This window comes from Mustelus asterias, chromosome 27, assembly GCF_964213995.1.
Source record: "Mustelus asterias chromosome 27, sMusAst1.hap1.1, whole genome shotgun sequence".
Taxonomy (NCBI): Eukaryota; Metazoa; Chordata; class Chondrichthyes; order Carcharhiniformes; family Triakidae; genus Mustelus; species Mustelus asterias.
The window spans coordinates 6,661,621-6,675,368 of record NC_135827.1 but is presented as its reverse complement, the minus strand read 5'-3'; the positions used below and the strand labels follow the sequence as shown (position 1 = coordinate 6,675,368).

At 46.6% G+C, this 13,748-nt stretch overlaps 1 protein-coding gene across 8 annotated transcripts in view; it reads left to right on the top strand.

Annotated features, from left to right (window-relative positions):
* LOC144480067 (CMP-N-acetylneuraminate-beta-galactosamide-alpha-2,3-sialyltransferase 4-like) overlaps positions 1 to 13,748 on the top strand; it is a 186,324-nt gene that overhangs the window by 91,473 nt on the left and 81,103 nt on the right. The gene's annotated exons all lie outside the window — the stretch shown is intronic.

Genomic DNA, 13,748 nt, shown 5'->3' with positions numbered 1-13,748 from the left:
CTCTGCCAGTTCTTGTGTCACCAGCTGCTGGAAATGGATTTCCTTGTTGACTATCTAAACCTGCCAGTATCTTGTACACCTCTACACAATCTCCTCTGCTGGACGGAGAACAACCCCAGCTTCTCCAACCTCGCCTTGTGACTGAAATCTTTCCACTCTGGAACCATGCTGGTAAAGGTCTTCTGCACTCTCTCAAGGAGCCTTGCATCCCTCCTGAAAGTGAAGTATTTCTTTATTCATTCAGGGATGTGGGCGTCGCTGGCTAGGCCAGCATTTATTGTCTATCTCTAATTGCGCTTGGTGGTGGGCTGCCGTCTTGAACCTCTGCCGAACAAAGTATCTGACACTGGACAATGGTGGATTGGATTTGTTTATTTGTCCGATGGGAGTAGCCATAAACATTTAGTAAGCTCGGTACATGTCAGAATTTGTTTTGTTCTTAAACTTTTAACCCGTCTCCTTTAGTGCTGCAACCGTGAAATAATTTATAATGTAAAAAAAAACAAGGCTGTTTTCAAAAGTAGTTATCGTTATAAGGAATCAGAAACAAGTAGAGACGGGAGCGTGTTTAATCCTGTTAGCCAACCTCATCAACATGGCTGAATTACACTGACTGCCACACTTTTCTCTCCTGCTTATCTCACCATATCAGCTGTAGCTCAAGAACAGAGTGTAACCCTTTTCCCATTAAGGAGAGGTTGGAGAAGCGTTGAGGGGATTGGGAGAGAGGGAGATGCTGATCGAGTTTGTTGTGGAAATAAGAGAGGAGGCTCAAGTGGCGTGGGCATGCTAGCATGGACGGGCCGGGCTGAATTTTCTAAGCAATAATCTATGTCACTTTATAGTTCCCAGCTTTGGGCTACCTCATGTGGAAACGTTTATAATATTTGCATAGCTAGATATGGCTAAGAGCTGGCACAACGTGAATGGGCTGAACCGCCTGTCTCCTATGCTGCAAAGCTCATGTGGTTCGCGGGAGCGTTTGGGAAATGGTGGGGCAGCTGGAGTAGGTGAATTGCTCCTGTGTAGGGAGTCACAGTGGGCCGAATGGCCTCATCCTTTGCTATAACCATGAACCTTGAACACTGAGCTAACATTGTTTTTAAAACTTGAGTGCAGAAACATGACCGCAATCCCTCATCGTAAATCGCCAGCGCAGAAACAATTCCATCAATCTGAAGCTTTAGCGTTTATAGATTATCTTTGAAACCTATCAGCACCAGGTGATTTGCTAGCCAGAGAACAAAGATTACCTTGGTCTCTGTGGCAACAGGCCTGAAGAAATCTTACCGCCTTTTCAAATGGATACAGTCTGTTTTATATTTGACTGATAGCTTCTTTGGCATGGGGCACTGTTCAAAGTCCCAAATACCCCCTGGTCAATTCTTCAGAATATAAGAGAGATGGAATTGAGGAGGATGACCTTCATATTGGCATGACAAATCCAAAGAATGTTGGAGAGTCCCATTGGGTTTTTAACAGAAGCTGCAGATGTAAGATTCATTGTGCCAAACAGTTAGAATTTTCATATTGGGAATGGAATATGTGAAATTTATTTATAATTTACAAAAAACAAAGTATGTATAATATATATGCATATGCACATTATATATATATATAGCTTGTATCTATATAGTTTTAGACATACATATTTACATAAAGGCCACGGTTTTCCGGCCCTGTTGCGCCTGGGGCAGAACCCGTCAGAATGGAGCAGGGCCGGACAATCGCGGGTGGGTGGTTTAGCACGTTCTGTGACGGCGACAAACCTCGTCAGTATCCTCCCACCCACCGCTCCCAGACATAACCAGGCGGGAACCAGATCAGCATATTTAAATGAGCATTTAAATATGTCAAGCCCATTCCAGGCTGGATCTTCCCTGCTCCTGGGATTTTCCGACCCTCGGGCGCAGCGGGAGCCCGACGAAAATCACTGCTGGTCTTCACGAATGGAGATCAGGTGTGATGGCCACGACGGGAGGGCTCGGAGGCCATTGAAGCTTCGGTGGCCGGGGACCTGGCTTAAACAACCCTTTCCTGTCTGCCTCCACCACCACTCCCGGCAGCGTGTTCCAGACACCTACCACTCTCTGTGTAAAAACTCTTGCCCCTCGTACCTCCTTTGAACTTTCATCCTCTCACCTTCAGTGCAAACCCCCTAGTATTAGACATTTCAACTGTGGGAAAAAGTTTCTGACTGTCAAACCAATCTATGCCTTTCATAATTTTATAGACTTCTATCAGATCTCCCCTCAGCCTCCGCTGCTCCAGAATAAACAACCCTAGTTTGCCCAATCTTTCCTTATAGCTCATACCGTCTAATCCAGTCAGCATCTTGGTAAAGCTCTTCTGAACCCTCTCCAAAGCCTCAACATCTTTCCTGTAATGTGGCAACCAGAATTGAACACAACACTCTTAAGTGCGGCCTAAAGCAGTCAATAACTTTGCCGGTGCCCCAAGTCTCGCATCTTCTTGCCCCGACCAATTTCACCATAATCGTGTCTACTATAATCTTTTTGTCCTTGCTATGTATTATTGTAGAAAGTCTAAATCTGGTCACCAGGTCTATGAACTGTAGACTGAATATATTTCCATATCTGTCCCATGCCTTTAGATCCTTGTTAAATTCATGTGACAGAAGAAAGTTTCTAATGCGGCATCGTGATGTCCTCTGATACTTTTTATAGATTTCACATTTCTCACTAATCTCTTGTTCACTCTTTATCAACAACACTTCCTTTGAAAGGATGTTTTACTTTTTGACAAGAAGAGTGAACACATTGTCCATGTGACATTGAGACAATCTGCTTTTTCTCTATTCAATAGCTGTAACTCAATGCTGTTAATATTTGTCTGGCGCTCTGACGAGAAACACCAGTGTTTGTTGGGGAATTCCTGATTGTGTAACTGTGGATCAAAATAGCTTTCTGAAAACAACTATTGTGCTCCATGTCAAGTTTATTTTTGCCTTTTGCATGGAAGGTTTTATACATAGCAGAGGAATCTCAATAGAGACTACACCTAAACTTATAGAATGGCTCAATCCAGCTATTTTACATAGCACGAAAGGACGCTTGGATCTTATAGCCTACATCATAGCTTTTTAAGAGGAGTGGCTACAGAGTTAATAGATGCGTTATTTGACATGTTCCAAATCTGCCAAGGGCAGATAAAAGAATAAAGAACAAAGAACAGTACAGCACAGAAACAGGCCCTTCAGCACACCAATCCTGCACCAACTTATGACGCCTTTCTAAACTAAAGACGTTTTGCTTCTATGCAGTTCGTATCTCTCTATTCCCTGTCTATTCAGGTATCTGTCAAGATGTCTCTTAAACGTTGCTATTGTACCTGCTTCTACCACCTCCTCTGGCAGCGCATTCCAGGCACTTACTACCTTCCGTGTAAAAACCTTGCCTCTCACATCTCCTTTAAACTTTCCCCCTTTTACCTTTAACCTATGTCCCCTAGTAATTGACATTTCTACCCTGGGAGAAAGACTCCGACTATCCACTCTGTCCAGGCCTCTCATAATTTTGTAAACTTCTATCAGGTCGCCCCTCAGCCTCGGATATTCAAGTGAAAACAAATTAAGTTTGTCCAATCTCCCCTCATTGCTGATACCCTCCAAACCAGGCAACATCCTGGTAAACCTTTCCTGTGGGGCAGGAAAATACGGCAAGCCAAAGGTAGGGGAGTCTAAAACTAGAGGGCATAGGTTTAAGGTGAGAGATACGAAAGTGTCCAGAGGGGCATTTTTTTCACAGAGGGTGGTGTGTGTCTGGAACAAGCTGTCAGAGGTAGTAGTAGAGGTGGGTACAATTTTATCTTTTAAAAAGCATTTAGATAGTTACATGGGTATGATGGGTATAGAGGGATATGGGCCAAATGCGGGCAATTGGGATTACCTTAGGGGTTTAAAAAAAAAGAGCGGCATGGACAAGTTGGGCTGAAGGGTCTGTTTCCATGTTGTAAACCTCTACGACTCTATGACTCCATGCCGTTCAAACGTCGATCGACTTCGATGGGACCAAAAGACCCCACAGGCGGGAGGGGCCGTCAACTGCTGCCCTAGAAACTATAATTCAGAAAGTAGCTGCAAGGCATTTAGAAAATCATAATACAATAGGGCAGAGTCAATATGGTGTTGTGAAAGGGGAATTGTGGTTGATAAATTTATTAGAGTCCATCGAGGATGTAAGAAACAGGGTGGGTAACGGTCGTGTACCTGGCGGCAGAATTATGTCTGAGGCACACGCTTCCCGATGGAGGAACTACAACTGTGCGCCACCTGCGATTCCATGGCAGGGGAAGCTTTTCATTGGTGAAATCCACCATCAGCTGACAATGGATGGGCTAAAGAGCCTCCTGGTCAAATAGGGTGGCTCTCCATCATGGCCCCAACTTTCCTGCCCAACTCCATTGCCATTAACATCAGACTTCCTAGGAGCACAAAGGGTATGTTTCAAAGTTAAATTTCACCTGTAAAATCGGCCACATTCCATCAGTTACACTTTATTAATCTGCGCATAGAGTCATAGAGGTTTACAGCAAAGAAACAGGCCCTTCGGCCCAACTTGTCCATGCTGCCCAGTTTTTACCACCAAGCTATTCCCAATTGCCCGCATTTGGCCTATATCCCTCTATACCCACCTTACCCATGTAACTGTCTAAATGCTTTTTAAAAGACAAAATTGTATCCGTCTCTATTACTGTCTCTGGCAGCTCATTCCAGACACCCACCACACTTGGAGTGAAAAAATTGTCCCTTGGACCCTTTTGTATCTCTCCCCTCTCGCCTTAAACCTATGGCCTCTAGTTCTAGACTCTCCTACCTTTGGGAAAAGATGTTGACTATCTACCTTATCAATGCCCTTCATTACTTTATAGACCTCTATAAGATCACCCCTAAGCCTCCTACGCTCCAGAGAAAAAAGTCCCACTCTACCCAGCCTCTCTTTATAACCCAAACCATCAAGTCTCAGTAGCATTCTAGTAAATCTTTTCTGCACTCTTTCTCATTTAATAATATCCTTTCTTTAATAGGGGGACCAGAGCTGTACACAATATTCCAAGTGTGGCCTTACCAATGTCTTCAAAAGACGTCCCAACTCCTGCATTCAATGTTCTGACCAATGAAACCAAGCATGCCGAATGCCTTCTTCACCACTCTGTCCACCTGTGACTCCACTTTCAAGGAGCTATGAATCTGTACCCCTAGATCTCTTTGTTCTATAACTCTCCCCAACGCCCTACCATTAACTGATTAGGTCCTGCCCCGACTTGATCTACCAAAATGCATCACCCCCTCACATTTATCTAAATTAAACTCCATCTGCCATTCATTGGCCCACTGGCCCAATTGATCAAGATCCTGTTGCAATCCTAGATAACCTTCTTCACTGTCCACTCTGCCACCAATCCTGGTGTCATCTGAAAACTTACTAACCAAGCCTTCTAAATTCGCATCCTAATCATTAATATAAATGACAAACAACAGTGGACCCAGCCCCGATCCCTGAGACACACCACTGGTCACAGGCCTCCAATTTGAAAAACAATCCTCTACAACCACCCTCTGTCTTCTGTCGTCAAGCATCATTATTTTTTTTGAGACTAGCTTAATCAGAGAGCTAAATACACTGGCCACCCCATGATTGGCAACTTATTGATGGTTACATTTCTCCATTTTGGAAGAAAGGATGTATGTTTTGTTTTGTTTTCACTCTTTAGTGAATGTTCATTCTTGGGTCCAACTTTGTACTCACCCGCTGTAGGACATGGCTGAACTTGCAAGTCAGCTGGCATTCCAGTACTCTGCATTGTAAAGAAGATCTCTCTCAGTGAGGATAGCTGGAATGTTGTAGGTGAACTCAAAAGCCTGTAAGGACTCTACCAGTCGACACATTTGGGCAGGAATGGCACTGCCCTTCAGGCCTCTCAGTTTCTTGGCTTGACTGATTGTTCCCACCGCACCCAGCATGCCAGTCCCTTTCCCTCTTTCCTTGTCATCCCTTGGATCCTGATTCCACTGCCCCCATCCCTAACCCCCCACATCCTCCTCAGCACTGACTAACCCTTGCGAGCACCGAGCCTCCATGTAAGCTGCCATTCTCGGCTCCTTTCTGCCAGAGAGTTCAGAAGAGAAAAGTCGCTGACTTCCTACACAACCATAGCACTGCTACACGCCACCTTTAATCAAACATGAACTGAGTGCCATGGGATTCTCCTGTGCTGCTGGCTTCCTCTTGAAGATAGGACTTTATTTTTTAAAAAGTTTTTATTTGTGATACATGAATGTTATTACACGCCTGAACTTGCCACATGCTGGTGCGTGGCTCGACACTCTATAAACATGCTTCTGCTCGACCCAACAATCAAAACTTTGCATTCCACCTACACTCCACATTTCCCGCTCTTGCAAGCTCTGTGAATGCTGCCTCTCCCACATAAATGGTTATGATGTGGACATGCCGGTGTTGGACTGGGATGAGAGGTCACATCGCACCAGGTTATATCCCAACAGGTTTATTTCTCCTTAAGGAGCAGCGTTCCGGATGCTTGCGTTCAAATAAACCTGTTGGACTATAACCTGGTGTCGTGTGACTTCACATAAAAGGTTACGGCTTAAGATAAGAGCTCATGGTGTTAGGGTTGATATGTTTGCACGGATAAAGGATTGACTAAATGGAAACAGAGAGACTGGGCAAACGTCTCAGTTTCAGGTTGGTAAACTGCAACTTGCGGAGAGAGTGTTGCAGTGTTGGGGCTGCAACTATTTAGGATTTATATTAATGACTTAGATTGAAGGTACAGACCTTATTGCAGCCAAATCTGCTGATGGTGCAAAGATAGATATTTGATTTGATTTGCTTTGATTTATTATTGTCACAGTGAGAAGTATTGTTTCTTGCGCCTATACCATCAAAGCATACCGTTCATAGAGAAGGAAAGGAGAGGGTGCGGTATGCAGGGGGCGATTCTCCCAGCCCGCTGCGCTACTAGAGCAGTAAGAGTTTTAACAACACCAGGTTAAAGTCCAACAGGTTTATTTGGTAGCAAATACAATTAGCTTTCGGAGCGCTGCTCCTTCGTCAGATGGAGTGGAAATCTGCTCTCAAACAGGGCACAGAGACACAAAATCAAGTTGCTGTAACATCATGACTACGAGAGCAGTGCAGCGGGCTGGGAGGTATCAGCGGAGACTGTTTTGCAGGCTTCCCGTTGGGGGTCATGTCCTCCACGTGTCTCCACAACTAGGATGTCCAACAGAATCAGCTCCGCACCAGAAATCAGCGCAGAGCTGATTACAATATGGAAATCAGCATTTACATTTCATTAGCGGGCCCGGGACTGAAGTCTCAGGCCCCGCTAGTGTCCCCCCCCCACCGCCCTCCCCACCACCCTCCCCACCCTGGCTGGGAGGCGTTGCCTCGAGCGGGGTTTACTATTGCTCCCCACTGCTGGAGGGAAGAGAGGCCATTGAGTCTCCCCAGGAGGTTGGGGGTAAGGGGGGGGGGGGGGGATGCCTGCCGAGTCTGCACCAACATGTGAGACATACCTACCTAGTCCCATTTACCAGCTGGCAGGGTATTTATCTGTCAGGACCATACACTCACTCACTCACTCACTCACTCACTCACTCACTCACTCACTCACTCACTCACTCACTCACTCACATAGACTCCCTCATTCTCTCCCTCACACTCTCCCTCACACTCTCTGTTATTCTCTCTCCCGTTCTCTCCCTCACTCTCTCTCTCATTCTCCCCCTCATTCTCTCTCTGGTTCTCTCTCTCTCGCTCCCTCTCTCTTTATGCCAGCTGCATCTTAATTTTATGTTCCAGAATGTTATCGCGCTGAAGTTACTCTGTCAGATACAATGGGTTCTGCCAGCTTGCAGCAGCTGAGCGCCTGTCGGAATGCACTGTTGATTCTCAATGAGATCAGAGCATCACATTGTGCCCCAGGTTCTGTAATATTCTGATGCTCTTTAAAAGTCTTCCCACAAACTCTTTATTTCCCTGTCAGTCTTTCCCAGTTATTTTGACCGATTGGAGTCTCGATATAAACAGTTCCATTGTATTGAAGTTTTGAGCGCTTGAGTAAGTCAGAAGGTTGTTAACAGAAAGACTGAGGAGACACAACAAATCAGCTGCTCGTGAGCTGTCAGTGACAGGTGTTGCTGTGTGTTCATTAACACAACAATCATTAGCAATAAGAAATAACTATCTTTTCTCTGAGTTTATTTTCCCTTTATGATCGGTTAATCCCTGTCATAATCTGTGTTCCTTTTGTTGCAGTGGTGATTTCTGATTGCGATCTTGAGGTTTGCATATTTAACCATAATCATTAGCCAGCTTTAACTATTTACAGCTCCAAGTATGGCCTTGCATGGTGTTGCTCCCACCATGCAGGCTAGCTGCTTACAGAGCGTCCTTCTTCTCTGACCATGCATGCATCCTACTGCGCATTCTCCAGTGCCACGGTAACCCTTGCTCTGCGGTGCCCCTTTACATTATAGTGCGCACACGGATACATCATCGCGTCCCCACACCGACTGAGCCTGCCTCCTTACTTTTTCAATAATTCGTGGAACATGGGTGTCGCTGGCTGGCCAGCATTTATTGCCCATCCTTGGTTGTCTTTGAGTGAATTGCTAGGCCATTTCAGAGGGCAGTTGAGAGTCAACCACATTGCTGTGTCTCTGGAGTTACATGTGGTCCAGACCAGGTAAGGATGGCAGATTTCCTTCCTTGAAGGATATTAGTGAACCAGATGGGTTTTTCCAACAATCGACAATGGTTTAATGTAGATTCAATAGATTCTTAATTCCAGATATATTTTGTTGAATTCAAATTGCCAATTGCCGTGGCGGGATTCGAACCCAGGTCCCCAGAACATTAAGCTGAGTTTCTGGATTAATAGTGTAGCAATAATACCACTAGGCCACCGCCTCCCCTTATCCCTCAATCCCTTCTTTTCCCAGTAACCAATTGAATTATCTCTTGAATCCATATATATATCAGAAAAGAAAGCCCTGCATTTATATAGCGGCCTCAGAGTGCCCCGAGGCACTGTACAAATAAATATCAAAACAGCAACAACAGCAACTTGCATTTATATAGCCCCTTCAGCAGCCCGATGCAGTTCACAGGAATTATTTTTGAATAGAATTTGACAATAAGCAGCCTGAGGTATTGGGCGGAATTTTCCTGTCCCGCCCGCCGTGGGAATTGTAGCAGGCGGGGATGGACCATGCAAAGATCCATTGAACTTGGGTGGGATTTTCTGGTCTTGGGGTGAGCGTGGCTGGAAAATCCCACCCATTAGGTGAAAGCTTGGTCAAAGTGACACATTTTCAGGAGAGGTGTAGAGGGGGGTGGAGGGGGGGGGGGGGGGGGAGGGGAGTGAAATTTGGGGGTTCGAGGTGGCGAATTTCAAAGCTTGGGGCCAAAAGCAGGAGGCACAGCTACCAAACTAAAAACCTTTGACGCAATTTACTGCTCGCTTTCTTGTGGAAAGATTAAAGAGCAGAGTTGGAGGGTGCAGAGTAATTTCACTTGGCAGGTAAACCAGTGCCAGTCTGTACTTATCCACAATAATACTCCTCAGTGTGTGACTGTGTGAGCTGATCTGGTTTGATTTGTTGTGTGGAGCCTGGTGCACCTGGGATACAGGAGACAGAAGGCCGTATTACAGCCAGAACGCTGGTTTAATGGAATATTGCCACAAAGTTTTATAATACCTGATTTAAAAATCTGACATCTTACAGAACAACCTCCCCAAAACGTGAGATTTAGGGCGGCACGGTAGCACAGTGGTTAGCACTGCTGCTTCACAGCTCCAGGGACCTGGGTTCGATTCCCGGCTCGCGTCACTGTCTGTGTGGAGTTTGCACATTCTCCTCGTGTCTGCGTGGGTTTCCTCCGGGTGCTCCGGTTTCCTCCCACAGTCCAAAGATGTGCGGGTTAGGTTGATTGGCCATTCTAAAATTGTCCTGGGATGCGTAGGTTAGAGGGATTAGTGGGTAAAATATGTAGGGATATGGGGGTAAGGCCTGGGTGGAATTGTGGTCGGTGCAGACTCGATGGGCCGAATGGCCTCTTTCTGTGCTGTAGGGTTTCTAAGATTCTAAGATTTCTAAGATATTCCTCAAAGTAAGGTTCATAAGCCTGGTTGCATTCTCTCCAGTGAGTCTCCCTCTGCAGCTTCACTGGGCGAATCGCTGTGGTGTTAATGGTCCCTCGAAGGTTCATTTTGGTTTTCATGGTGTGTGAGTTTCTCTCTGTCGGGGCGTCATTTTCCCTGTGGCACGAGAGGAGAATGGCAGTGTGGGAGGGGGGGGTGTAGGAGGGGCTGGGGTTATGGGAGGGGGGTGGGGGTGTAGGAGGGGCTGGGCGTGTGGGAGGGGGTTGGGGCGTGGGAGGGGGGGGGTTGTGTGGGTGGTGGGGTGTGGGGAGGGGGTGGGGGGGGTGGGAGGGGGTTGGGGTTTGGGGTGTGGGGGGGGGGTTAGGGTGTGGGAGGGGGTGGGGTGTGGGAGGGGATGGGGGTGTGGGAGGAGGGTGGGGGTTTAGGAGGAGTGTGGGGGTTTGGGAGGAGTGGGGTTTGGGAGGGGGTGGAGTGTGGGAGGGGATGCGGGTGTGGGAGGGGGTGGGGGTGTGGGAGGGGTGGGGTGTGGGAGAGGATGGGAGGGGATTGGGGTGTGGGGAGGGGGTGGGGGTGTGGGCGATGTGGAGCAGATGTGAGGGGTGGCACCCTGGGGTCGCGGAACATTCCGGATCCCAACTGCACTGACCCGACATTAAGGAGCGAAACAGATCAATTTCCACTTTGTAATAAAAGCAAATTACTGCAGATGCTGGAGCCTGAAACCAACAGAGAAAATGCTGGAATGCTGGAAAATGCTGGTAAAGCTGTTTTGTGGATGGAGATGGAGTCTTTCCTGGACCTCCTCCTCTTGCCGCTTTTCGATGGCGGCTTGTTTAGGGCTCTCTCACTGCCTTGCCTGGACAGTTGCTGCTTCTTATCCTCACCCGTTGTCACCTTCGATTTCAGACCTGGAATAATGTTGCTGCCTGGTGTTTTGTTCAGATATCACCCAGCCGATTAAATTTTAATTGGATAATTTTCAAGGTGTCAGCAGAGGAACATTTGCTTGTGGGGGGGGCGGGGGTTGGAAAAAGTAAGAAGTACACTTGGATTTTCATTTGGACATTACCTTGCCGGCTGTGGCTCATTCTTTGGCAGATATGCTCTTGAATTAGGGACTTTGAGACTTTCACGAGTGTCTTGAGTGCACAAATTGAGGCTGGAACTCTCGTGCGGTAGTTTCTTACTGCTACATTGATAAGGGAAGGGGGCCACCATTTCTGACCCATCCCTAATTGCCTTTAATACACACATTTACTGATTTACTGAGAGCAGGTGACCTACCTGAGGACTAGCTGATAGCTGGTGTTATGCCTACATTTAAAAAAGATGATAGAACGTGCACAGGGAACTATAGACCTGTCCTAACACGGGTCAGGGGAAATATAATGGAATCCCGAATAATGAAGAGGTCAATGAATAGTTGGTATGGATTTGAAGTTTTGCATTGATCAACCTCAGTGAATTGATAATAAGCAGAGTAGATAAGGTTTTTAAGTTTATTTATTAGTGTCACAAGTAGGCTAACATTAACACTGCAATGAAGTTACTGTGAAAATTCCAGAGTCGCCACACTCCGGCGCCTGTTCGGGTACACTGAGGGAGAATTTAGCATGGCCAATGTACCTAACCAGCACATCTTTCTGACTGTGGGAGGAAACCGGAGCACCCGGAGGAAACCCACGCAGACACGGGGAGAATGTGCAAACTCCACACAGACAGTGACCCAAGCTGGGAATCGACTTGGGGCCCTGGAGCTGTGAGGCAGCGGTGCTAACCCACTGTGCCACCGCGCACCCCCTCCAGGAAAATGTAGTGGATATGATTTACTTACATTTCCAAAAGACCTTTGATAAGGAATCATGTAGCAGTCGAAAGAATAAGTTCTGAGCACGCTGAATCCACAGACAGGTAAAAGAGTGGCTCGCTAGCTGGTTACAAGACCCAAAGCTGGGGTAAAGAGTCACTATTAGAGAGTGGCAGAAAGTGTTGCACATGGTTGGGTGCTGGGATCGCTGTTGTTCACAGTTTGTATTAATGATTCTACAGAGCTGAAGAGAGGTAGGATTAAGCCACTATTAGCACTTCTTCAGCCCTCATGTCACCATTAACACTCCCCTTGGTTTATGTCCACCACATATTTGTCAATCTCTCCTTAGCTCTGACCTATCCCTGACCTTCTGTTCTGCTCAACCCTCCTTCCCCCCAACGATATAGTTCATTACATTTCTACCCCCTTCAGTTCTTCAGAAGAGTCAGAGGGACTCAAAACCTTATCTCTGTTTCTCTCTCCAAAGATGCTGCCAGACCTGCTGAGTTTATCCAGCATTCTCTGTTTTTATTTTAAGTTGCATCTTGTGTTCCTACTCCATAGTCCTGGATTCCCAATTTTAACCAATCATTTAGAAAGCGCACATTGCACACGGGCCGACTTGGCGCATGTACAAGTTCACCGTTTGCGAAGATTTGTGGGAATGCAGCCCTCGTGTTAGCTGGGAGTTGATTGTATTGTGGTTTTGTATCAGTGTGATCTTGGAGCTGATTTGTGGATGCTCCATTGTTCCAGCCAATCTGAAACTCCCGCTTGATGTGGGATGATAGTGCGCGTCTGCTTCTTCCTCCTTTTCCTTTGTCCTGATTAATCTTCGACGTTCACCTATTTTTTTATTCATTCAGAGAATGTGGGAATCGCTGGCTGGGCCAGCATTTTTTTCCCATCCCTATTTGCCCCTGAACTGAGTGCTTCACTAAACCATTTCGGAGGGAATTTAAGAGTCAACCACATTGCTGTGTGTCTGGAGTCACATGTAGACCAGACCATGTAAGGGTGGCAGATTTCCTTCCCTAACGACATCGGTGAGCCAGATGGGTTTTTAACGATAATTAACAAAGGTTTCATGGTCATCATTGGACTTTTAGTTCCAGATTTTTATTCAATTCAAATTTCATCATCTACCGTGGTGGGATTCGAATCCAGGTCCCCAAAGCATAACCCTGGGTGTCTGGATTACGAGTCCAGTGACCACATCACTACGCCACTGCCTCCCCAAACCAGCAATGTCATTATTCATAGAATTCCTACAGTGCAGAAGGAGGCCATTTGGTCCATCGAGCCTGCACCAACAAGAATCCCACCCAGGCCCTATCCCCGTAATCCCATGTATTTACCCCACTAATCCCCCTGTTACTAAGGGATGTTTTAGCATGGACAATCCACCCAACCCACACACCTTTGGATTGGGGGAGAAAACCAGAGCACCATGCAGACATGGGGAGACAGGCAGTCATCCGAGGCTGGAATCGAACCCGGGTCTCTGGCGCTGTGAGGCAGTAGTGCTAACCACTGTGCCATCGGGCCTCCCGACTTGAATCTGCAGTCTGAGGCTACCACTTTGAAAGTTTCACAACGCATGTTACGGCCAAGGATGGTAATTTTCCTCCAGTGTTTAATATTCCTTGAACAGTTTCACATCTGTCCTGCCTGGTGTTTTCTGTTCCACTAATAAAACTTTGATTTAAAAAAATTCAACTGAGTGCCGCCCTCTGGGTTGGGCCAATGTTACTCACCCGCCCCCCCGCCCCCTTCCCCGCCACCC